Genomic DNA, 27,658 nt, shown 5'->3' with positions numbered 1-27,658 from the left:
AGTACAAGCATTTCTAGTATAAATAAACAAAATTTGTTTCTGATGAAATGTATTATTTTTCAGTAAAATTTATAACAATTGTTTTTTTTTGTTCAAATTTGTACTGTCTGTTGTTTTTCTAAAAAAAACTTTGTGTGTTGTAGTTTTTAGATTGAAAACGTCTGAAATTTGTTGTTTTCTAGTAAAAATTTAAAATATTTGTTGTATGTTGCATTAATTTCCATCATTTGCTGTGTCTTCATACATAAATTTGCATCTTTATGGCTTTTTGCAAAAATTTGACAAATTTGTTGTTTTTCGGTAAGAATGTATAAAAAGTTGTTGATTTCCCTAAGGATGCATGAAATATGTTGTTTTTTTTTGGAATAAACTGGAAATTTGATGTTTTCCACTGATAATAATAAAAAATTTGTTGTTAATTTTTATACAAATTTGTATTGCCTAAAGAAATTAACAAAACTTTTTGTCTTTCAGTAAAAATTTAAAAAATTTGTAGATTTCCCTTAAGGATAATGAAATTAATTCTTTTTGCATAGGAATCAAACAACTTTTGTGGTTTTCATGTAAAAATCTATAGAATTTCTTGTTTTTATGTAAGAATTTGTTTTATTTTATGTGTTAATTTTCATCATTTTTGTTTATCATCACAGTAATTTGTATCCCTTATTGGATTTTTGTTAAAATTTGACAAATTTTTTGTTTCTTGGTATGGATTTGTATTGTGGTATTGTTTTTTTAAAACAGTTCACAAAATTTGTTAATTTTCCTTAGGAATTAAAGGAATTTATTTTTTATTTCATATAAACATTTACAAAATTTCGTCTAATCTATAGAGAATATACAGAAATTGTTGTTATATTTTGGTAATCCACAAGATTTCTGATTTTCTAGTATATAATTAATAAATTTTTTGTTTTTTCCATATATATGAATTTGCAAGGTTTTTGTTTTTACAATATTTGTTGCTTTCATATCAGAAGTTGTTATTTTTTTTGTAAGAATTTGAAAAATTTGTTGATTCCCTTAAAGGATGCTATTTTTTCATGTACAATTCATGAAAATCATCTTGTAGCGAAGTGATGCCCTGATTGAATGCGGAAAACCAGCGAAACACGATGCTCCTTCACCAAAAGTCGAAGCACGTTGGTTTTATCAACGTCGAAATCATGGAAAATGTCAGATTTGACATATTCATATCAGTTTTGGACTGTTTATTAAGTTAATCGAAATCTATATAAAAAAAATGATTAATTTCGATGTTTTCTGAGACAAAAGCCTTCACGAAAATTATCCTGTAACGAAGTGATGCCCTTATTGAATGCGGAAAACCAGCGGAACACGATGCTCCTTCACCAAAAGACGAAGCGAGTTGGTTTAATCCACGTCGAAATCATAGAAAATGTCAGATTTGACATATTCATATCAGTGTTGCCATATCTTATACTAACCAATGTGTTTTGTATGAGATATGGCAACACTTAAGCGATTCTAGAAAATTCAACATAGTTGTTTGTCTTTTCTTTCAACACGTGGTTTTACCTCATTGGACAATCTCATATATGATTGAAATAATCTATATTTTTTTTAAATAATTCACAAAAACAATTTGTGTATCATTTCTTTATTCAGGTCGAATTATTATAATTCCAATACAATCATGATAATATCAAATCCGGTAAAATCTTCATTTCATCGACCCGCTGACAAATGATTTTTTTGAATTATTTATAACTTTTATTAAAATTTTTGTTTCCGTCTGTTAAATTGCTTGGAAATAGTCAATTATTACTACAATCTTTCGATTTTATATGGTGCAGTGAACAGAAGTAGAGAAAACCTCAAATTGCGCACATATAAAATTTATATTCAATTATCTAAAATGCTGTTTTAACAACTGTTCGGCTGTTTTTATTAAATTAGGACGAGTCACGGAAACTTTTTTTTACATATATAATAAAACTAAAGTATGATATTTTTAAAATTCAGTTGATAGAAGCCAATCACGTTTTTATTATTGATTGTTTATCTTCGTAAAAAATGTGGTTACTATGTTTGCAAGAAACGTCTACGTGCGTGCCCGAAAACAATGCCAGGTCTTTCACCCTAGTTCCACTAAACTTACTGACCATTCTTAACGAAATTTGTATTGTTCCTTCAACGCATTCCAAACTTTAGAACTTGAGTAACCAGCTTAATGAATAAATTAGTTGATAAATGATACGATCGCGTGTCCAAAGTTTATTTCTTCATATTTTTGAATGTTTCAAACTAATAAAAGAAGTAAGAAATTGCATACATCACGATTATATAAGGTGGCCCAACGAAAACGTACTACCTGAAGGAGTATCCATCGAAATAACTATAAAAAAAACTTGTGACGCAAAAAGTGTAAACGGGAGAAGTATCAAAAAAAGTTAGTTGGAAAAGACCTTTGATTTCCCACACATTACAGTACAATCTAAAGATAGCAGCAATGAATTTTTTAATTGTTCATCTCAATAAGATTTATGGTTTAGGAGATATGTAGATTTTTTGATCGTTCGCCATAAAGAAACATTCTGAAAAAAATTATCATAAATTGTTGTTCTAATTGGACTGTATACTATCGAACATCGTGTTACTTACATGAGAAAAAAACTGAGATGGATAGAAATTTAGTTGGTGAGCCTACAACTTATCAAATATAGGCCAGGTGTTCAAGCAGTTCGCTTCCGAATTATTTAATGCAGCACAGATTTATTTGAAAAATTGACAGATGATAGGTGTGTATACAACCCCCCGGATGCTCTTTTCGCGGGTGAAAAAATTTTAACCCAAAATAATCCCAGAAATCGAAAGATCAACAAATTTAAAGTTAAAATGTCTTTTTTGGTCAGATTAATAGTTTTTGAGTTCTTTTGAGTACGATTTTTCGGCAAAAAACCGCATTTTGAAAAAAGTGTAATGAACAAAAATTAAGTGAAGTGAATATAAAATAACAAAGAAATTAAGCTATATTTTAAGATCTTAATGGTCTACGTAACGCAAGTTATAGATACTTAAATAGCTTTTGTTTTACGTAGTAGAGCATTTAAACTCAAATAACGGGAAAAGGGTAAATTTTTCAAAAAAAAGTCATAGAGTACTTTTTAAAGAGCTTAAAAAGACCTTTCGAATGATTACTGAGAAAAGTTGTTTCGACTGAAATTTCAGTGAGATATGATGTAAAATAGTTAAAGCTAAAAAAATTGCACAAAAACTAATCATCGAAAATCAAAATTAATTCACGACATCTGATAGTTTGGATGATTAGAAATGCATAATTTTGAAAAAAAGAGCATTAAATAATACTTTTTCTTTTGATTTTTGAAAAATTTTTTTTTGCACATATTTTCTCCATAACTATAAGAGATACAAAAACAAATAAACAGTCAAATTAAAGAATTTTTTATGACGATTATTTTGCATTAAAAATTTTTTTGTGGCATAAAAATTGACCAAATTAATCTGTCACTATAGTGAGAGGATTGCTTATCCACAGCCCTTTGACCCTTTATTAATAAAATGTGGAGGGTCTCAAGCCCTTCTAACATACATAATCTTGTAGCCCTGAAACTTATCTTCAAAATGTTTTTTTGTAGAATGTAATAGCTTCAAAATTAATGGAGTTACATGAAATTTGTAATTTTTTTTGTGGATTATAGGATATGAAAAAGTTTCAAATTTTGGCGCCCGGAGTTTTTCTGTTGATGCTAAGTTGCCTGTAGGTACATTTGAGAGTACCAAGAGATGATATACTTATAATATTGGTAAAGGGGTGTTTCTTAAGGTGTAGAGAATGAAAAATCACTTTGGAAAATTCACTTGAATACTGAAAGAAATCAAAATCAAAATATTTACAGTCATTAATATTTTTTTTTTATTTTTTATCAAAGAGGTGGTTCTTAAGGGTTGACAGGGTATAGACAATCAAAAATTATTTAAAAAGTATAGACAAGGAACAAGAACTTTGTCTACTATCGGAAATTTTTTTCTCAAAAAGGCCAAGAAGATAATTCATGAACGGCTTGATAACAGCAAAATTTCAGAACCCTACATTATTCCAAAAAGCATTTCTAAGACTTTTGATAGTTCCATCTTCTCAAAATTCATCTCGTCTATGTCCCTCATGATCCATGCTTCATCTAAATAAAATATCTTTCTTATTTAATGTTTAATTTCGTTTATAAAATTCTTTGGTAATCTCTTCTCCACACTATGATATATACTTTCTGGAATGATTTTACCAGGGAAAAAAAAAGTTTCCATTGTGTGTTTCGACTCAGGGTTCAAGGTGATCCTTATCACCATGAACCGTGACAAGAACTTTGTCTAATGTCGGAAAATCTTTTCTGAAGAAGGCCAAGAAGATAATTCATCAACATCTTAATCATTATCATCTTGAAACGGGACAAGAACTTTGTCTACTGTCGGAAAATCTTTTATGAAGAAGAACTCATGGTTTTCCCTGGAGCCATACCAGATATATTTTGATGAAAAAATGCAGTTAGATGCTTTAAAGAAACGGGGGAATTTTTTTAACACCAAACCGCAATTGCGTGCTAAGTACTGCTCTAATTAACAAATTTATTAACAATAGCAAATATAGAAACTTTTCGACAAGTCAATACTATTCTTTCTTTATTATTTTTTCCGAGTTATAAATATTTATTTTCGCACATATTTTTTAATTAGTACGATTTTCCTTTATTAAAATAGGGAATGCATAAATTAGATGTGATTACATCGGAAATACACATAAAACGAACGCAAAGAAAATGGATTCCGCATAAACAGAATAAATATTAATAGAAATAATCAACAAGCTAACGGTGAATATTATAATATCGACTGACAGAATTTATTATACTCACAATAATAATTTTGTTACTGCATCTGATTACGGACGTTTTCTCTTCTCCTCCTAAATGAAAATAGATGGAAATAATGCTGTCATTCAAGCGGATAACACAAAAACGCTGTCAAACAATGTGAATGAAAGGAAGAAACAAAGCCTGTCTGGAATTATAAATGCAATACTTAGAAATTGCCTATTCTTATTACACGGAAAGGATACAACTAAAATGGTGGATTTACGAATTTTAGACCAGTAAATCGGACTATTTTCTATTTATTTTCTTCAGTGCGCGATAATTTTTTTTACGCATCAACCACGCAAGGTTATTAGCGAGTAATTGAGGTTCGATACATTCGATTTTACTACTTAGTTTGTAGTATTTCGGGTAGTTCATAAGTTGCTTTAGGTCTTCTTGAAATAGCTTCTCCGGCGAAGATGGTAGTTGATTTATTGTCATATTTTAAACAGTCGATAAGAGGTGTTTCACTCTCGAAACGTTGGTTTGTGATTTCCCGATAATAGTTGTTATTTTAAATAGAACAACCCGCATATTAATAAATTTTTAAGATCTACGTTAAAGTTTAGTAGACTTTTGTCTGGAAAATTTCTTCGAAAAATGCATTTTTTTTGAGTTATTCATTTTTTTGTAAAAAATTTGACCGTTTTAGACCCTTATAAATTATTTTTTCACGGGAATACCCTTGAAGATATGAAAAAGGTTTCCGTTCGGTTGCTTTTAGCAAGGTCAGACGTATTCCAATCCATGTTGAAAAATTTTTATTTTATACGAGGGGCGTATAAAAAGTGTTCAAAGTTTAACTTCATAAATATCAAATTTCTTCATTTTTCTAAGTAGAACCACCCGGTTTTTTCTAATTTAATACATTCAGGGGTAAAAAATAACGATATTCGAAAGTTTCAAACGACTAAAAGTTGGCATAGGATTTGTAAATACAATTTGATTTGATTTTTTTTACAGACCTTGACAAAATAGAAAATTTACAGAAAACATTTAATATCTGGATAATGGTATATATGAATTTGCCTTCTTTTTTACCCTTAAATGCATAAAAATAGTAAAAACCGGGTAGCTCCATTTAAAAAGAATAAAGAAATTTGATATTTATGAAGTTAAATTTTGATCACTTTTTGTTCATACCCTGTATATAATGAAAATTTTTTTTACATAGATTCAAATACGTCTGACCTTGCTAAAAGTAACCGAACAGAAACCACTTTCATACTTTTAAGGGTATCCTCGTAAAAAAATAATTTCTAAGGGTCTGCAACGGTTAAATTATTTACCAAAAACTTAATAACTCAAAAAATATGCATTTTTCGAAGAAAGTTCTTATACAAAAGCATACTAAAATTTCACGTGAATTTCCAAAATGAATTAATATACAGGGTGTTCTATACGGTTCCACCGGAAGTCGGTCATCTTTGAAAATATTTTAGTTAAAAAGATCGTATCCGAACACCCAAACTTAGAAATTTTCATGATTTTACTATGAATATTTTGCTATAAATAGATAGTTTTTACTCTTCGTGGGACACCCTGTATAGTAACTCTTTATTGATTGCCTTTATTGTATACATTTTTTGCTAATCCATCTACTCTTTCATATTGTTGGCAGATTGCTGTTAGTGAACTTTGAAAATCTGTTATTATAAGGATATTCTTGGATCCAATTTTCTAAAATTCCTCAATTTTTTCTAAAATGGCAAACAGTTCAGTAGAGTGGAGATTTTTCGAAGCATCTGTGTATACCTTATAAAAATTGTCGTATTTACTTAAGATTCTTAGGAATTCTTGTTTTATTATTATTTGTTGGCGTTTCTGATTTATTGCGTATAAATGCGCAAAAAATTGTATGTTGTTCAAGTAGTTGGATGTTAGACAGTGCCTGTTGCGCAACGCATCATTATTTGTGAAATCCGCGGAAATTTATCGAAAATTACCTTAGAAATTCGGGGATGAATGATCCACCAAAACTCAAATGTATGAATGGTGTACCCCTTTCCGAAAAAAACCGAGAAGATAATTCATGATTGGCTTGGTTAAAGTAAAATTTCATCCAGATGGGTACCAAGACTTTTTGAACAGAAATCCACAAATTAGGAAGTTTGCACACGTCTTGTGCAGCGGTATGAAGAGGAATTTATAAAATTTATTACCTCAAATATTCCGGAGAGTAAAAACGCGTTTATGGAACGGATGAATAAAAAAGAAGGCGCGCCAGTTATAGCGCAGGTTATACTGTCAGTGGAGAAGGTGTTGTGTACCGTGTTTTGTAATTTATGAGGAGTATGAGGAGTAATCAGTGGCACCATAAAATACCACAATAAAAGGCGCTTGGGAGGGACGAGCGCCGCATCGCTGCAGAAGCCGTTAGATCAGGTGTAGTACATTGATGGCATCTCGTACTGCATTGAGATTGTTTATATTTTCTCAATTATAAAAAGGAAATTGATGATGTAGAAAGTGATGACAAGACTGTCGATGACGTTGTTTCTAAAACGGCAACTATTTTCGAAAGTATTTTCTTCAAGTGCTCGAAGTTGAATCCAAAATGTGGAATTTAGACAGTGGAAGCTCCATGTCGTCTGACGGGGAAATAAGAAAATGTGTTTAATGAGGTAGAAAACTAAGATTTTATTTTAATGTTTCATTATACGTATTTTCTTTCGATTTCTGTATTCGGTTTTAGCAATAGGGGTTTAAAAACTGGATTTTTAAATAAGTGTGTTCCATATTTTGGCCTTTCACTTTATATCTAATCCAAACTTTACGTTTACATTGTATATTTTATAACTTATATAAAACTTATAGTTTTCATTGTTAATCTGCCGTATGAAATCGCAAATTATTTCTTAAATACCGAGTCTGGTCCTGTTAAATGCCCGATTTTGACGTTTTAAACCCCGATCACGAGTATTATGCGTGAATATGTTTTAGTTTACTATTTTTTTTTTCGATAAATAGACATTTTACATTTTATACTCCTCAAGGTATGAGTATCATCAGTATTGATAGCGTTAAGGGCCTCGGAAATTGTTGTAGGCTGAAACTGTTCTTCAAGGTCCTTCTGATCTTCGTTTTCTTCGTCAGTGTTACTATTGTTACTTTCAAATTCTGCAAGAATTTCTTCTTCAGTAGCTAAGGCGCATACGGTGAAACGGTTATCGATTCCAATAAATTCCTCTATCCCAATTTTTTGTTCTGTAGTAGTAGATCTTTGCAACTGAGCAACCAATTCAGCAAATGGTACGTTGTCATCTTCATCTGTAGATTGTATCATTCTCGCTAGCGGAATATCATCGTCGTCCTCCATTTGTGAGGGAGAAAGATCCTTGAAACCTGCATGGCGAAAGTAGTTGGCTATGGTGGTTTGTGTGACCTTTTCCCAAGCTTCCGACATCATTAGAATTGCATCCAGAACACAAATACTTTTAATATCTTTGCTATTTTCATTATTTTGTATCATCTGTAGCACTTGAAGTTTTCTGCTGGGACAAGAAGTGGCTGGTCGTTATAGTCGATGGATATCGATAAATTTCGTCGTTGTAAGCGATATTTCCTTTTGTAATTTCGGGACAGTATCAAACTACTACATTTATTTGAGTTGCGATTAAAGATTATTTAATTTTTTGATAGTAGTATTTCTCTATATTCGGCGAGGGTTGCTTTGAAAATTGTGTCTTTTTATATTACGGTGCGGGCTTATAAATTTACTGGCCTATACGCAAAATATACAAAACGAAAGTCACTTACACGGACGACTGTCAATATCTGGTATGAAAAGAAGTTTCTCCGTACAGATAAAACATGTTTCCTGTTTGAATAAAACATATTTGAAATATATCAAATGAATTTATTTAATAACTGAGGATGTATCTAGATATTCTCAAAGTGAATGTACAGTTCTATTCTCTCATATTTGAAAAAAATGCTTACAGAATGTTATAGTTATTGCTGTTTTTTTTTTCAAAATTTGAACGTTTATTTAAGAAAAACATGTACAATAGTATTATTCAAAGTATTGCCCATCTGAAGCTATGACCTTTTCCCGTTTTTTTTGGCAATTTGTGGATACCATTCCAAAAGAACTGCGCCGGCTTGGCAGCCAAGAATGTATCAAGCCAATTTTTAATATCTTGCTCTGATATGAACCGTATTTCAGCAATGGGGGGTTTTGCATCGACCGGATCAAACGATAGTCAGAAGGGGCAAGGTCTGGACTATAATGTGGGTGAGGTAAAACTTCCCATCCACTGTTTTCCAAATAGTTCTTAACCGGAATAGCAACGTGAGGCCGAGCGTTGTCATGACGTGTCTGGTCGCATATTCCGGGCGTTTTTCAGCTACTGCTCTCTTCAAACGGATTAATTTTGTTCGGTAGCGTTCTCCATTGACGGATTTAACAGTTCATAATACAGCACTCCCTTCTGATCCCACCATTACCTTCGCGCCATGGATATTCAGCTTTACCGTTGAATTGGCCGGTTGGCCGGATTTCACATATGATTTTTTTGCGCTTGAGGTTGTCGTAATGGATCAATTTTTCATCACCAGTAACAATCCGATGCAAAAATGACGTTCCAACAGCATTTCGGACATGCAAAACCGCCTTTCGACGTCTCTCGGCTTGAGTTCATGTGGAACCCAATTTCCTTACTTTTGATTATATCCAGCTGCTAGTAAAAGTTTTGAAATGGCTGCTTGAGTGAAACCCAAAGATTCTGCGAGCTCTTCTTGTGTTTGGCAACAATCTTCCTCAAGTGATACTTCCAGTTCTTCATCATTAAACTTTTTTGGCTGCCCAGGGGACGTTCATCGTCTTCCAAGCCAAAATCACCACTTTTGTATCGTGCAAACCACGATGGGGGATGATTCTTAGATTACCTTTCAAATTTTGTGAAAAATAAATTCTTAATAATATATAAACAAGTTAGCTTTCAAATACAATTGTACATCCCTAATTATTTTCAATGCAAGCCGTCTATGATAATTAGTTACGCGGAATTTTGTTATAAATTAAAAAAAAGTGCACTACATGTGTCCCGCAGTCTTGCAGTTAACTACATGAACAAATGGAATCAGCAGGTGTTCTCAAAATGGCGGGGTATATCGGCTTCACTTCTGGACAACGCACTTAAATAGTATACAGACATAGGCCAGCTTATAGATATTTTTCAAATTCAATTTACGAGAAATATAGAGTTGAATAACTTTTTAAACATATTCATGCATATTTTGTAAAAAAATGAAAAATATATACAGATCGTATTTGATTGTTTCTAAAAAGATACCCAGAAAGAAACAAATTGAATACTAAGAAGGTTGAATCTTTATATTTCAAATTGTAGATAGTTATTTTCAATAGCCCGGCATCAAATTATACAACTCTTCAAGAGAATATGAATGAGAGCTGATGATTATTCTCTTTTTTTTTAATAAAAGCACCTATTTAGTTACCTCACCACAATATCTTGAATATTAATTGTTAATGAATGAATCAAACATGTCAAAACTTTTGGAAAATATTTCGATGTACTTCTCTCGACGCTATATTGAGATAAATAATCCATATCGGATTTCACGATGGGCCAAATATAGGCCCAAAATTGGGCTAAGTATGTACAACTCTGGCACTAGCCTGGAAGCCGTTATTGGCCCAGACTTGGTGGGACTCGCTTGGTTTGCAAGCCTGGACCAGGCTACTTGCTTCTAAAAATATATTGTTAATAAAATTCTTCAGCCAAGTCTGGCTGACTATAGAATGGCCGGAGCTAAGTTACCCAGATTTCAACCAGGGTTGCCAAATCCGGGTTTCCCAGCGTTGGCTCAAGCTAAGCCCCTTCGTTCAAGTCTGGGGGCTCCTACATGGGAACCTGATAGATATCGTTTGTATCTAGGAACTGAAGAAGGAACAATTTTATTAGAATGGATGTATAAAAGGGGAATCAAGCGTTGTTTACTTGATAGTTTTTGTCAGTTCAAAGAAATTCCATAGATTCACACTTTGTGGAAGTATATACCTTTTTATTTTGCAAATATTGTGATCGTTACTTGTTAAGTTATAAACAAAGATTCAAAATATTCTAATCAGTTATCAGTCTGTTACCATTTGGTGAAGCTGAATGCTTAAGTTATCTATTTCTTGAACAAAAGTTTTCTCTATTTCAGAAGAGGCATAACTCCAAAAAATCCCTAGAAATTGCTTACAACGAGAATGTTGACCAGATATATATTGCACCATCAGATACCGGGAATTCTAGCCGATGAAGAAGGAGATGGTTTTATGGAAAACAGTTTAGGTGCTTAACTTACTGAAATTAAACTTTAGAATAACAGCAGAACGAAAGAAATTATTGTATATGATGAACCGAAGATTAAAGAATTGCTGGTATGGTCTAATGATGGCCATTGCAGCATGTCAAAGCTTCTGCAAAGTATTTTAATGCCCTCCTCTCGACGTTGTATCCTGAAGATAAATATCCCGAAAGACGTGATTTGTGTCTTAGAACTGAAGAAGAAAAAATATTGTGGATGTTTCCAAGTGCTAATCGATGTTTACTAATAACGAAATCACAGCAGGGGATATCTTCAAAGACGAAAAATCAGGAAAGAAACGGTTTAGATTCTTTATAAAAAGGCAATAATAGCATTAAGAACACCCAACAAAAGTGAGAGCTTCGTAGATTTCTCAATATTGATGATTCTGTTGTGTTTTTAGCTCAGTTGTACGGGAAAAAGTTTTGATTTATAAAGGAGATCTCCATTAACGTTCTAGCGTTACCGTTGTCATATCGATGAAGACTTGGGGGATGAAGATGTAAGTGGTTTCGTGGAAAACAGTTTAGGTGCTTAACTTAGATGAATCGAAGATTAAATAATTGCTAGAATGATCCAAGGATGGCTATTGCATAGGCAGTTAGGATCAATCATAGATCTTTTACAGGGGGAATGCGTTATTAACATTTTACAGCAATATGGAACAAAATCATCTGGTAGTGGACAGCGCTCAGCCCGTACAGGGAATTTATGGGTACAGGTAGAGATCACTCATGATTAAAAGCACCTACTCAGTTATTTCTCGTATTTTAATACGGTTACTTCTGTTTTATCATATTGGTATATAAACTTAACTACAATGTATTTATTTTAATATAGTTGTTTATACAATAAAAATTTGAAAAAATATTGACCGGCCTACGACTGCTTCTTTACGAATTAACTGACATTGAAACCCGCAATGTTAAGCTACAAAATATATTTATGTACGTTTCATTATTCTAGAAAGGTGCGTGAATATTATTATCGTCGAATGTCATCAGTTAAACGTACAATATTATTAATAATATAATAAAAGAAGATATATTAGCTAATTTAAAGTAGGTAATAGCGTCCGTACGTATCCGTAAATGAGTGAGTTTCTGCCTCGATTAGTAGATTAAACTGAATTTATTCAACTTGTTCGAATAAAATCCAAACATCCTCATTTCAATCTTAAGAAAAAGCAATTGGAGGTGATAAAACGAAGTCGTATTCACAAAAACGTTTACAGACTATATTTTTGGAACTGAAAATAATTTTACCCTTGATGCGCGTTTAACTTCGACTAACCTCGGAATAGAATGAACTAGGTACTAAAAAAAATTATCTGCATTGCGTTTTTTAAGTTTGAAGTCGAATAAAAAGCTTAAAAATTGAGGTAATTAAATTTTCCAAAGTCTTGATGCTGTAATTTATTTATTACCTTGTAACAAATTAAGAAATGCATTTAGTACATTGAACCTAAACAAATTATTTAAAAACTAAAAACAAATATGGATCCTGATCGTTTTTGCCAGATAGCTACTGAGGAGGTTCATCAGTTGGTGGGTTATCTACAAACTCGATGTCATCTTTTTCTTTAACAACCACTGAGTCTTTGTGCACCTGAATTGGTCAAGAACTGCTCCAAATGAAGGAGGTCTTTCAATTTAGCCGGTTTAATGACCATTGTTCAGACTTTGGTTCTTTCTGGTCGACTTTCAGCACTCGAATTGGTCGTGTTGCAATAGGGCACTTTTTAAAGTAGGCACAAGACAAAAAAGTTTCAAATTTTACATCTTTGCCGCAGGTAATTACTGTGAACGATGAAGGTTTGATTCTGCTATTTCTGAGTACATCTCTCAAGTCGATTTCTGGTTCACGATTCTCATATAAGAATGACCTCTTATGGACCACTTTAACAGTCTGAAATCCTTTCAGTGTACAAAAAAGAAAACGTATAATCGTAAAGTTTCTGTTTTGTCCTGCGCACGAGTCACAAAAAATAACTAAGTGCTTTACTGTTGGGGTCAGAATTTTTTTAAAGAAGTATTTTATCAAGGGGCAAACATCATCAGCCCCCTTTCGAGCGGAACTTTCGTTGTATGTGTAAACTACTGATCTCGAGTCTGACAACACATGAATGTTGAAGGAAATGAAGTTAAGTTGACGAAGGTAGTACACGTCAGACGTAGTTATATTAGGAGAAGATAAATTTTTTTGAAAGTCATTGGTAATTCCCTCAATTTCTTCATTTTTTCTAGCCTCTTTGCGACAATTTCTGTTTGATTGAATGAAACTTTTCACTTTTAACCAAATGTACTTTTTTTTCGGCCCCCTTTTTATGTTATGATGCTTTAATTTCTTCGTCAGTAGCCTTCACAATTTTATTTTCTAAAACTGATATCTCAGATTTAAGTAAATCACAACTGCTGCCTGTATCCTTTCGGGGAAAATCAAAAGAAATATTGTTTCTTTATTTATATGGTTGATATATAATAGGATTTCCTCCCTTCAAGTGATTTAATAAATTCAATAACTGTCAATTAAATTTTATTTGGCAGTTAATTTGGTCTGTGTTTTGTGTTTACCACGACCATCTATCTGGGCTTCACCAAATTCGGTCAACTGTTTCTTTAACATTTGCACAAGGCGGTTTGTTATACCGTGTGAGGTTGAAAGAGCTTTGTGGCAAACTGTTACATCCATTAATGTATCGCTATCATCAATATGAGCGCGTACACGATAGGAATAAGAGGACATACTTGCTTCTGCATCATCCTTTCTGTTGGGACGCCGCTGAACAGAAACAACGGTGATCAATCCACACAAATACTGATTCCGTTTGTTATAATCACCCAGTTTATTAAAGTTAGATTTTATACGTTGCCGTTCCTCGGGCAAAATAACTTGAAAACACTTATATCGGAAGCACCTGCAATTATCACCAATCTTATTACTTAAGACCCGCAGTTTTTTCATCACGTCCTTCACTCTTCCTTATTTTCACATTACCTTGTTCACTAGTCCCATCACACTGTCTGTTTCACTAAAATCACTCAACTTGCTACTATTTAAATATTAAAAGAGGTTATGTTGAGGTTATAGTTCCCGTGGTACCCGGAATTTGGTAAAAAATTGGACTTGACTTTGATCGTTTTTCCCTCATGGCAAACTGATAAAATACTACTTGGTTAGAATTAACGCCCTCTATGATAGTCAGACATAAAAACAAATTCATTGGATGAATCAGCTTCCAAAACATATTCGTATGAAATTTCAATACAGTGTTGCCAGTGGTTGCGGGAAAATCGTAAAAAATGTGAATTCATCTTGAATTCGTTACGAAAATTTTTCACTTAGCAAACCCCAAATATTTTTTAGTTTTCTATCTATCTTAGAGACGTGATCACCTTTTTTTCGAAACACCCTATATTAGTAACTATTTGCCAATAAAAATTGGGAATTTTATCTCTTGAACAATTTTAGGTTTTTCCATCTAGTAAGAAAGTTCAAGTTTTGTATTCAAAACAGTTTAGCTACTTAAATTTTGAATTATAATAAGACTGATCTAAATATGTCATATCTGACATTACTATGATAAAGTTCGACTTTTTCAATGGTGAAATTACTCAGAATATTCATTTTCAGAATCGACTGTATGCCGAACCAAATCCAACAAAGTTGTTCGCGCACGAAGCACTTCGAAGCAAAAGGTCGTGAATAACTGAACACCGTTCCATTAGAGCAAGGTAGAACGGTGATGGTACATCAGCATATGTTTGAAAAAATTAGGGAAACCATTCACAGAAGATGAACCACAACAATGCGAGCTGTCATATATCAGTTCAAACAAAAACGTTTTTGAACAATCGAAACATCGAATTGATCCGCCGTACAGTCCTTGACACCCAACGATTTTTTCTGCAGTTCAAACATAAATTACGAGTTTAACGTTTTTCCACACCTGAAGTGGTGTGATAACTTTCATTATTCATTATTACATGTGCCCCTTTCCTGATGATAGATTTAAACCAGTGAATAGGTTATTTGGAAAGGTCTATCTTCGAGTTGCAGTCATAATGATTTGAAAATCAATATTCATCTGAATACATTTAAGTTAGAAAAGCACAAAACTAAACTTTCAGTTGTGCAAATTGAAGTTGAACTGTATTAATGTTTAATTTGATAGAATAATCAATAATTTATTTCAGTAAGTCTTAACTTTCTTACAAATTGTTAATTAAACACTTTTCTTTGTTGATGTAGAGTAAGATCAGATAAAAGTCAGAATGTTTATTATGAATGATTATTGATGGAAACCTGCATGAGATGACGTTTAGAGATATAGTTTGTACGGGTACTTATCTTAACAATTCCTATCTTGAACTTTTATAGTACTGATTTCATCATAGATCCAGGAATGAAGAGCTGGTAGTACTTGAGGATTTAGTTTGAACAGAACTCTGGGAAATTAAATTTTCCTCATTCCCATATCAACTTCGATACATTGTTCCTTTGAAAATACCACTTACTTTTAATGAATTTCACTACCAGTCAAAGATTTTTACCCACCTCATAGTCGTATTCATCAAATTAGTTAAGTTATAGAGTATAGAGGTATACATCAGTAAACCTGTTTGACTTTTTACCGACCCAGAGAAAACAGTTCAGATCAATGAATCTAGATATCAGCCTTCGAGTACTTTCGTAGTGGAAAAGAAATTGAAAGAAGCTGACCTTTTTGGAAGGGTAGCAGTTGAGAAACCTCTTTTGAAGTGTCAAAATGAAATTAAGACGTTGCAATGGAAGCATGCAGAGTGGGATAGAGTTTTATTGAGCGATGTGTCAAAGTTTGAGGATGGTATATCCATGTGTAATCTCGACTGTGAAACTAGAAGGAGGGATTTTGGATAACGAAGGCTATAAAAATAATCAAGGAAAATGTAGTATGTTCTGACCAGCGCTTTTTCGGCAAAAAATTTAGACGTGTAATTGTGTGTCTGTGTCCCGGCCTTTAGAAGATGTAATTGTAAGTGTTGGTGTAGTAATAGTGAAAATTAATGTTTATAGTACATTTTTCAATGCAGTTGTATTAAAAAATACGAAAAATTGTATTATATTTCCTCTCTCAAACACTAGTCTCGTTGTATAATCGTAGACAGATCGAAAGGATGCGTGATAGGTGTGTCCCGGCCTTTAGAAGATGTAATTGTAAGTGTTGGTGTAGTAATAGTGAAAAATAATGTTTATAGTACATTTTTCAATCCAGTTGTATTAAAAAATACGAAAAATTGTATTATATTTCCCCTCTCAAACACTAGTCTGGTTGTATGATCGTAGTCAGATCGGAAGGATGCGTGATAGGTGTGTCCCGACCTTTAGAAGATGTAATTGTAAGTGTTGGTGTAGTGATAGTGAAAATTAATGTTTGTAGTACATTTTTCAATACAGTTGTATTAAAAAATACGAAAAATTGTATTATATTTCCCCTCTCAAACACTAGTCTCGTTGTATAATCGTAGACAGATCGAAAGGATGCGTGATAGGTGTGTCCCGGCCTTTAGAAGATGTAATTGTAAGTGTTGGTGTAGTAATAGTAAAAAATAATGTTTGTAGTACATTTTTCAATCCAGTTGTATTAAAAAATACGAAAAATTGTATTATATTTCCTCTCTCAGACACTAGTCTCGTTGTATAATCGTAGACAGATCGAAAGGATGCGTGATAGGTGTGTCCCGGCCTTTAGAAGATGTAATTGTAAGTGTTGGTGTAGTAATAGTGAAAAATAATGTTTATAGTACATTATTCAATCCAGTTGTATTGAAAAATACGAAAAATTGTATTATATTTCCTCTCTCAGACACTAGTCTCGTTGTATAATCGTAGACAGATCGAAAGGATGCGTGATAGGTGTGTCCCGGCCTTTAGAAGATGTAATTGTAAGTGTTGGTATAGTGATAGTGAAAATTAATGTTTGTAGTACATTTTTCAATCCAGTTGTATTAAAAAATACGAAAAATTGTATTATATTTCCTCTCTCAGACACTAGTCTCGTTGTATAATCGTAGACAGATCGAAAGGATGCGTGATAGGTGTGTCCCGGCCTTTAGAAGATGTAATTGTAAGTGTTGGTGTAGTGATAGTAAAAAATAATGTTTGTAGTACATTTTTCAATCCAATTGAATTAAAAAATACGAAAAATTGTATCATATTTCCTCTCTCAAACACTAGTCTCGTTGTATAATCGTAGACAGATCGAAAGGATGCGTGATAGGTGTGTCCCGGCCTTTAGAAGATGTAATTGTAAGTGTTGGTGTAGTAATAGTGAAAAATAATGTTTATAGTACATTTTTCAATCCAGTTGTATTAAAAAATACGAAAAATTGTATTATATTTCCTCTCTCAGACACTAGTCTCGTTGTATAATCGTAGACAGATCGAAAGGATGCGTGATAGGTGTGTCCCGGCCTTTAGAAGATGTAATTGTAAGTGTTGGTGTAGTAATAGTGAAAAATAATGTTTATAGTACATTTTTCAATCCAGTTGTATTAAAAAATACGAAAAATTGTATTATATTTCCTCTCTCAGACACTAGTCTCGTTGTATAATCGTAGACAGATCGAAAGGATGCGTGATAGGTGTGTCCCGGCCTTTAGAAGATGTAATTGTAAGTGTTGGTGTAGTAATAGTGAAAAATAATGTTTATAGTACATTATTCAATCCAGTTGTATTGAAAAATACGAAAAATTGTATTATATTTCCCCTCTCAAACACTAGTCTGGTTGTATGATCGTAGTCAGATCGGAAGGATGCGTGATAGGTGTGTCCCGACCTTTAGAAGATGTAATTGTAAGTGTTGGTGTAGTGATAGTGAAAATTAATGTTTGTAGTACATTTTTCAATACAGTTGTATTAAAAAATACGAAAAATTGTATTATATTTCCTCTCTCAGACACTAGTCTCGTTGTATAATCGTAGACAGATCGAAAGGATGCGTGATAGGTGTGTCCCGGCCTTTAGAAGATGTAATTGTAAGTGTTGGTGTAGTAATAGTGAAAAATAATGTTTATAGTACATTATTCAATCCAGTTGTATTGAAAAATACGAAAAATTGTATTATATTTCCTCTCTCAGACACTAGTCTCGTTGTATAATCGTAGACAGATCGAAAGGATGCGTGATAGGTGTGTCCCGGCCTTTAGAAGATGTAATTGTAAGTGTTGGTATAGTGATAGTGAAAATTAATGTTTGTAGTACATTTTTCAATCCAGTTGTATTAAAAAATACGAAAAATTGTATTATATTTCCTCTCTCAGACACTAGTCTCGTTGTATAATCGTAGACAGATCGAAAGGATGCGTGATAGGTGTGTCCCGGCCTTTAGAAGATGTAATTGTAAGTGTTGGTGTAGTAATAGTAAAAAATAATGTTTGTAGTACATTTTTCAATCCAGTTGTATTAAAAAATACGAAAAATTGTATTATATTTCCCCTCTCAGACACTAGTCTGGTTGTATGATCGTAGTCAGATCGGAAGGATGCGTGATAGGTGTGTCCCGACCTTTAGAAGATGTAATTGTAAGTGTTGGTGTAGTGATAGTGAAAATTAATGTTTGTAGTACATTTTTCAATACAGTTGTATTAAAAAATACGAAAAATTGTATTATATTTCCTCTCTCAGACACTAGTCTCGTTGTATAATCGTAGACAGATCGAAAGGATGCGTGATAGGTGTGTCCCGGCCTTTAGAAGATGTAATTGTAAGTGTTGGTGTAGTAATAGTGAAAAATAATGTTTATAGTACATTATTCAATCCAGTTGTATTGAAAAATACGAAAAATTGTATTATATTTCCTCTCTCAGACACTAGTCTCGTTGTATAATCGTAGACAGATCGAAAGGATGCGTGATAGGTGTGTCCCGGCCTTTAGAAGATGTAATTGTAAGTGTTGGTATAGTGATAGTGAAAATTAATGTTTGTAGTACATTTTTCAATCCAGTTGTATTAAAAAATACGAAAAATTGTATTATATTTCCTCTCTCAGACACTAGTCTCGTTGTATAATCGTAGACAGATCGAAAGGATGCGTGATAGGTGTGTCCCGGCCTTTAGAAGATGTAATTGTAAGTGTTGGTGTAGTAATAGTAAAAAATAATGTTTGTAGTACATTTTTCAATCCAGTTGTATTAAAAAATACGAAAAATTGTATTATATTTCCCCTCTCAGACACTAGTCTGGTTGTATGATCGTAGTCAGATCGGAAGGATGCGTGATAGGTGTGTCCCGACCTTTAGAAGATGTAATTGTAAGTGTTGGTGTAGTGATAGTGAAAATTAATGTTTGTAGTACATTTTTCAATACAGTTGTATTAAAAAATACGAAAAATTGTATTATATTTCCTCTCTCAAACACTAGTCTGGTTGTATGATCGTAGTCAGATCGGAAGGATGCGTGATAGGTGTGTCCCGACCTTTAGAAGATGTAATTGTAAGTGTTGGTGTAGTGATAGTGAAAATTAATGTTTGTAGTACATTTTTCAATACAGTTGTATTAAAAAATACGAAAAATTGTATTGTGACTGCCCATGATTACCAGTTTGTAATAAACAGTCGCTTTCGCATTGACAGAAAAAGTTGTGTTACAGCTAACGTTCCACGTTAAATGAATTCACATATTTGGACGTTTTTACTGATTGATCAGGAATTATTTGATTCTGTATTTTCTAGAAACTCCATATATACGTTCACGACAAAGCAGTAAATATCTACTTCGATTTACTTGTAACCGTTTTCATTGATTTCTTGTGTTTATTAGCTATGGCGTCCGGATAGTGTATGTCTTTTTGCGCTTCAACTATTTTTCATTTATTGAATAAAGTTACTCAAAACAAACTGTTCATTTCCTTCCGCCATCATCCGTGAGTGCCTCGACTATGAATTATAAAATATTCTATATTCTAAAAAGAGATATCGCTCCTTAACCATCGAAACTCGATTTAATTTTTCTACAAGGTCATGAGAAAAGAATTAATAATAAGTCAGAAAAAAATCACGCGAACGAACTAGTGTAGATTTAAAACTTCAAAGTTGGTAACTAGCTTTCCTGAATTGCTAATTTAGTACGGTAGATATGTATCTCAAGTTTGAAATTATGATTGTAATTTTTCGACTTCGTGTTCACTGGCCGTATTTTTCACATTTTCTAACCTTTTTCGAGTAATATGTATTATACATTTAGGCGTAGTTTTTTGGGTAGTAAGAAATTGAACAAGTTATATAAACACATTTTAACTTTCCGTGTGAACGAAAAAATCGCTGGAAATTATTTCCGGCCAGTGTAAAAATAATAAAATGATTTTTTCTACTTATCACTACAAGCAGTTAGTACCTATATTGGAAATATAAATATATACAATCATTATTATTATGAACAAGTTGATTGTTTGTTATACAGGGTGTCCCACGACGAGTTAAAACTATCTGTATAAGGCAAAATACTTATAGTAGAATCATGAAAATTTCTACTTTAGGGTTTTTGGATACGATCTTTTTAACTAAAATATTTTCAAAGATGTCCGATTTCCGATTCTACCGGAAGTCGACTGTAACTTTGTTATTTTAAATGAAAGACCTTAAATATTAATACATTTTATAAACCTAAGTGAAATTTTAGTAGACTTTTGTCTGAACACTTTTTTCGAAAAATGCATACTTTTTGAGTTATTAATTTTTTTGTAAAAAATGTGACCGTTGCAGACCCTTAGAAATTATTTTTTTACGAGGATACCCTTAAAGATATGAAAAAGGTTTCTGTTCGGTAGCCTTAAGCAAGGTCAGACGTATTTGAATTTGAAAATTTTTATTTTATACAGGGTGTGTATAAAAAGTGTTCAAAGTTTAACTTCAAAAAAATCAAATTTCTTAATTTTTTTAAATAGAACCTTCTATTTTAATGCATTCAGGGGTAAAAAATTCATGTATACTTTCCTATACCTAAAACTTACCTTTTTAGTCAATTGTTGATACCTTCGAAAAACATTAAATGGTTCGTTCACAATTTAATAACGAATAAATAAAATTTAGATCAGACTTGATTCTCCAAAAATTTACAGAAAACATTTAATATCTGGATAACAGTAAGGTTTAGGTATAGTATACATAAATTTGCCTTATTTTTCATCCCCAAATGCATCAAAATAGATTTATTATTTAAAAAAAATAAAGAAATTTGATATTTATGAAGTTAAACTTTGAACACTTTTTGTACTCACCCTGTAAAAATGAGAAATTTTTCAAAATAGATTCAAATACGTCTGATCTTGCTAGAAGCAACCGAACAGAAACCATTTTCATATATTTAAGGGTATCTTCGTAAAAAAATAATTTATAACGGTGAAATTTTTTACAAAAAAATTAATAACTCAAAAAGTATGCATGTTTCGAAAAAAGTTTTCAGACAAAAGCATACTAAAATTTTACGTAGATTTCAAAAATTTATTAGGGTGTTCTATTCGGTTCCACCGGAAGTCGGCAATCTTTGAAAATATTTTAGTTAAAAAGATCGTATCCGAAAACCCAAACTTAGAAATTTTCATGATTTTACTATAAGTATTTTGTCATATACGGATAGTTTTAATTCGTCATGAGACAACTTGTATAGTATGAGTTTACTTTTTACCGTTGTCCATCATTCTTCATCATTTTCAATGATAATTATTTTGTGTGTATAAGGAGGGTTTTTAATCATCGTGTTTGTTCACTGCCATCAAGTAGATTCACTTCTAGCTTCTAGTTCCGATGGTCTGTAATTCACTCGAAGATCTTTCCTGATTTCAATGTTGGGTTTGAACCACGGTGCGTCGGTGGTTTTGCGAGATATTTTGGACTGAAATCTCTTTTTAATCTCGAGGTGAGAACTGAATCCCATAGGTCCATATTGGATGGAAGGCGACTTTGGATTCACGTCCTAGTACCCAGTAGTGTTTGCTGAATTTAAATCCTAATTGTTTTCTTTTAATAAGGATATGTGTTTTCCAGGCAGGTCCTTTGTCTAGATGGATATTTCTGTTATTTTGTCTGTTTAGTATTACTGTAGGTATAACTTCCTTACTTCCTTATATTTCTTCTTGTCGGGGGATCAGCAGTAAACAGTAAGTCTAGAATAGGTCCAAGCACATTACCCTGAGGCACTCCCGATTTTACTGGGAGAAGTTGACTTGTTTTTCATCCATATTTAATGATAAAATACTTTAGTTGCTAATATAAGGTACTTATATTGTGTGTGGAATGTGTTTCTTGAGTTTAAAAAGAAAATATTGGTGCCGAAACTTTATCGAAGGCTTGGATCCCATCCGGGAAAAGTGCTTTTGTCCTCTATGTACTTTTTTGATTGTACTGTATTGTCTAAATCCGATTTAGTGATTTGATAACTAGCAATTTTTCCAGTAATTTGCTCAGGACAGGGAGGAGATCGATAGATCTATAGGAATTAACATTATTAAGAGTTTTTTTTTAAGTTTTAGGGTTATTTTGAAGACTATACCTTTCTTAGGAAGTTCTTTGACTAGTTTTCTGTGAAAAGTCTAGTTAATGTTATGAGGTTTCTGTTTATTGCTTTATATTTTTCTTTCTGTTTTATTTAACTATGATGGAAATGTTTGGGAAACTTTTCATAAATATTTTCTCGAATTCATCGGCATTTTCTTGGTCTATCCAGATCTAGATTTCTAGATGTAGATATTTTATGTTTCTGCTAGCTTCCTATAATAAATAGCAGACTTGGCAGTGCTAGAAATAGAAGTATTCCTGGAATGATTTGTATTTCAGGTCACTAATACGTTTTTTAGTTTACTGGAAACAGTTTCTTGTTTTATCACGTGGATATCTAATTTGTTTCCACGTTTTTTTTTTCATTTCATTCTATTTGTTGTAGTCTTTGTGTTGCCATTTGTTACTTGTGCATACGTTGAGTATGGTTGTGTCAATGTTGCTTTGGTGTGCTAGATATTTTTTGTACATGGACAAGAATATAAATAATTAGAATAGAATACAAGAAAAATTCGCAATAACTAGTTTCACATACATCTCATGTATCTTTATCGAAAGACTTAAATTTAGTATCAACCTTAACCTAATTCCCTTTCGTGTTTTCAGTTCTTCATAAAACTAGAAAATCAGGATTTGTTTTATCGAGATGCTTTTACCATTGGCACATTTCCAAAGTCTCTTTGTAGATCACTCTTTGATGCTATTAGAGTCGTTTCCTTGTAATATTTGATTATACGAGGGTTGTTGTTCTAATTTTTGATTTGATCAAGACTAAATTTTATTCTACCGATTACTTGGTTATCGCTACACACGTCAAACAACGCGCGTTGGAAAATATGCAGAATTTAATCGGAATGTGTTCAAATTATTTACAGGTACCGCGAACTAATACCAAGCAAATTTTGAGAACCTATATAGGGTGTTTTAGAAAAAAGGTGATCCCGTCTCTAGGATAGATAGAAAACTGGAAAATATTTGTGATTTGCCATCCGAATTCAAGATAATTATGTTTTGGAAGCTGATACATCCCATGAATTTGTTTTATGTCTGACTCTCATAGAAGGCGCTAGTTCCACGGTTCGATTTTACACCAAAAAGATACTCTTGGTAAAACTCGATACTGTCTACCGTTTTGGGACTATTTTGTTTCGAAAATTATGGAGTGAAATATAATTCAATTAGAGTGGGTGCTTGAGACGATTTGTTAGCACCTATTATTAAAAATTATGTTCTTTACGTTGCAGCTTTTCTCATTACCTGTCTAGCTTTTGTATTATCATTAAAAAATATAGTATTTGAAATACGATATGAAATTTATCAATTTTCCACTGTTTATTCATATCATCTGATTGTTTTAATCCAAAATAATTTGTGCCACGCCTATGCCTAGGTCAGTGACAGAGACTCTGCCATCGCTTTTATTTCTTCTTTCTTTCTTCTTCAGTTAGTCTTACCCAAATTGTTTTTAGCGGTCTACCGACTTGTCCGATCCCCCGTCTCCCCTGCCCCTCTAGTTTCAATGTACCCCCTTCGTTATCGATGGCCGGACACTGCTTGTGAGTCGTGCCTCGAATATAAATGCCAATTTCAGCGTTTTGTAATGGCAAGATTTACAAGATTTTATAGAACCATCACAAAAAGCTTATAAATATTAGAGATGTACCGGGTAATCCTAGATAATGTCTAAGTAACGGTCAGGATACAGAAAAGGACACGAAATTAGTCCGCGTTGTTTATAATATGATAAATTTTTCAAATTTCGTTATAATGAACCAAGTTTGATAGATAGAAATATATTTTTTTCAGGTATATTTTTCTTGAGATGTTTTCACGTTTTAATATTGATAACTTTTATAAATTATATTTCTGCATAATCAAAATAGTAAACAGGCCAGACATTTACATAAAACACGGGATGGATTTCGGAATGTGAGAAAATAAAGTTGTAAAAATCTATTTTTCCATTCTGAAAAATTATCCTAAAATTCATTAATTAATTTTTGCATTGACTATGCTCTAAAATAAAGAAAAAATACCCACATTCATGTAAAATTGTTTAAAATATAATTAAAAAGAAAATTTCAAAGTTCCCTTGCTTGAACAAAATTTTTTACAAGATCAAAGGTAAAAAAAATGGGTTTCAACATAAAAATACCTCAGATAAAAACGTATTAATAATTTTTTTCCTAGTCATCGTTTCTGAGATATAAGGATTCGAAAAATTGTAATGTTTCAGATTCACTGTCTATATTCTATGTCTTAATGGTTATAATGATTGCACGAGAAATACCACAGCTGCAAAACAACATCGTCGAACTTTAGCAACATCTTCGTCAATTGATAATTTATTTGATGAACTTATGAAAGTTCCAACCAGTCAACAGAAATTTCTCACAAGTCTCGGTTCAACTTTTACAATTTTTTGAATCATTATATCTCAGAAACAGTGGCTTATAGGAAAAAAAGTATTACACGTTTTTTGTAGATAATTGTATGATCTACAATTTTTGTCTAAGGTATTATTATGATAAAACTCACCGTTTTGCTGAAAATTGGGGAAAACTCATTTTTTTGACGTTTGACCTTGAATAAAATTTTTTCCGTACACGGAAATGATGGGGAGCATTCAAATTTTACTTACGTTTGAACCCTACCAATATAATTAGTATGATGCCATTTTCTTTTACATTGCACTTTTTCACTTTCGGAAGTTATTTGGAAGTTATAAATTATACGAAAATATTCAAGATATAACTTAAAAAAAATATTTTAACTATCCGTTAAATGCAGTGATACGCTTATGAATTACGGATGCTTCCCCATTTTATTACTCTCGAACTTATAATAGATTACAATAGGTGTACATCAAAACAAAAGAGAAATACTTGAAGCGAAGTGAAGAAGCTTCTGTCACTGACCTAGGCGAACACAGCTGGAATCTGAGCTTGTTCGGAATATTTTCAAATTGTTTTTTTGCAATCTTCCCTTTGATTAGATAATCAGTAAAATATGACAACCTATACGTTATGTAATGTGACGTAAAGTCGGGTGTAATTTAATGCTTTTCCTGTACCTGATACTCTCGTTATCTAGACGAGAATCTACGTACCTTTTGATTTTAAAACTATTCATGGCCGAGATTAAACACTTTCATCAACAAATACGAGACAATTCAGTCGATTTTATTATTGTTTATAAAATATATCTGTATAAATACAGAGTGTGTAAAAGCTTGTAGCGAAAATATTGGGAGGTAGGAAAAATATTTTTTCTACGACCGTGCGTTTCAACCCACTTTCCCGCACGCATTTTAGTTTTGAAAGTGTCACTTTCCCGCACTAGTGAGACATCTTCAAACGAGAAACAACTATCAAACCACCCGGGTTTGATATCTGTTGCTATGACAACCCAAGTATGTAATTGTTACTAAAACGTCGTTCAAAAGTTGTTCAAAACGTCTTGGAAGTGACTGAATAAGAACAATCTTCTTCTAAATTAAACCACATTAAATCAAGTCCGATACAATAATATTAATGGATTCATCCGACGAAGAACTTCCCGAAGCCATCTTGAAGGCTGCAAATGAAGCTGTTACCTGCCAAATCCAGACTAAGGTATGAGAAGCAATACGACCATTTTGTTACATGGTGTAAGGAGAAAGGGGCCAAAACTTATAAGGAAGAGGTATTTCTGGCGTATTTTTCAGACCTAAGTAATGTTTTGAAATCTAATACATTATGGTCCCGCTATTCGATGGTAAAAAGTTTAGTAAAAATAAAAGAAAATTTGGAAATAGGAAACTTCCATAAGCTAACGTCGTTTCTTAAACAAAAAAATATTGGTTTTCGAGCACAGAAAGCACAAGTTTTTACCAAAGAAGATATATCCAGGGTTATGCTAGCTCCCGATGAGGTATACCTGATGATTAAAGGGAGTACCATTTTTGCACTGGCTGGCGCTCTCCGCAGATCCGAGCTTGTAAATATCACTGTCGACGACATTCAAGATAAAGGCAACCTAATTGTTGTGAAAATTTCTGATTCCAAAAATCATTCGTCAAGATCATTTGTTTTATCTGAAGAAATAAATGATGGAACCTATTTGAAAGTACGCAGATTTACGACCACCTACCATGCCACACAGCCGATTTTTTATTCATTATAAGAATGGAAAATGCTCAGTTCAATGTGTTGGAGTAAACATTTTTGTAAGATGCCAGCAGAGATTGCCGCATATTTACGCCTACCTAATCCGGAACGTTATACAGGACACAGTTTCAGACGTTCTTCGGCAACGTTCCTAGCAGACTAAGGCGAAGAAATAACCAACCTAAAGCGCCTGGGTGGCTGGAAGTCTACTACTGTCGCTGAGGGCTATTTGGAGGACACCGAGAATCAGAAGAAAAAAATATCAAATAAAATTCTCTGTACTACAAATGACTTAAAACCGTTGCCGTCACCGTCATCGTCATCTTTATGCGACCTGCAACCGATGCCATCCTCATCGACGTCATCTACCTTCCAGTTGAAACCAAATAACTCCACTGGACCGGCAATTCTTACTAGTCAACAGAATGCAACAAATTGTGTTTTCAATATTAATATTTATAATAATTAGTAGTTTTTAGTTATATTTTTATAGTTTTGTATAAATTTTGTATATTATTATGTTTGTTGGAATAAAATAATTTTAGAAAAATGGGTTGGTATACTTTTTTGTATATACGGTCGTAGAAAAAATAATGTTCCTAACTCATGCGTAGAGTGTTTTTCCCGCACTTGACCGCTTGACCGCTCCGCGTCGTTCGGGACAACTGCAGTCGCGTGCGGAAAAGTATCACTTTCCGCACTTGTTAGGAAAATAACTATTTTCTACGCCCATCTCCCATGTCTGTAAACGTCAAAAATCGCACTG

Source organism: Diorhabda sublineata, chromosome 7, assembly GCF_026230105.1.
Source record: "Diorhabda sublineata isolate icDioSubl1.1 chromosome 7, icDioSubl1.1, whole genome shotgun sequence".
Lineage (NCBI taxonomy): Eukaryota > Metazoa > Arthropoda > Insecta > Coleoptera > Chrysomelidae > Diorhabda > Diorhabda sublineata.
This window is presented reverse-complemented; position numbering follows the sequence as displayed.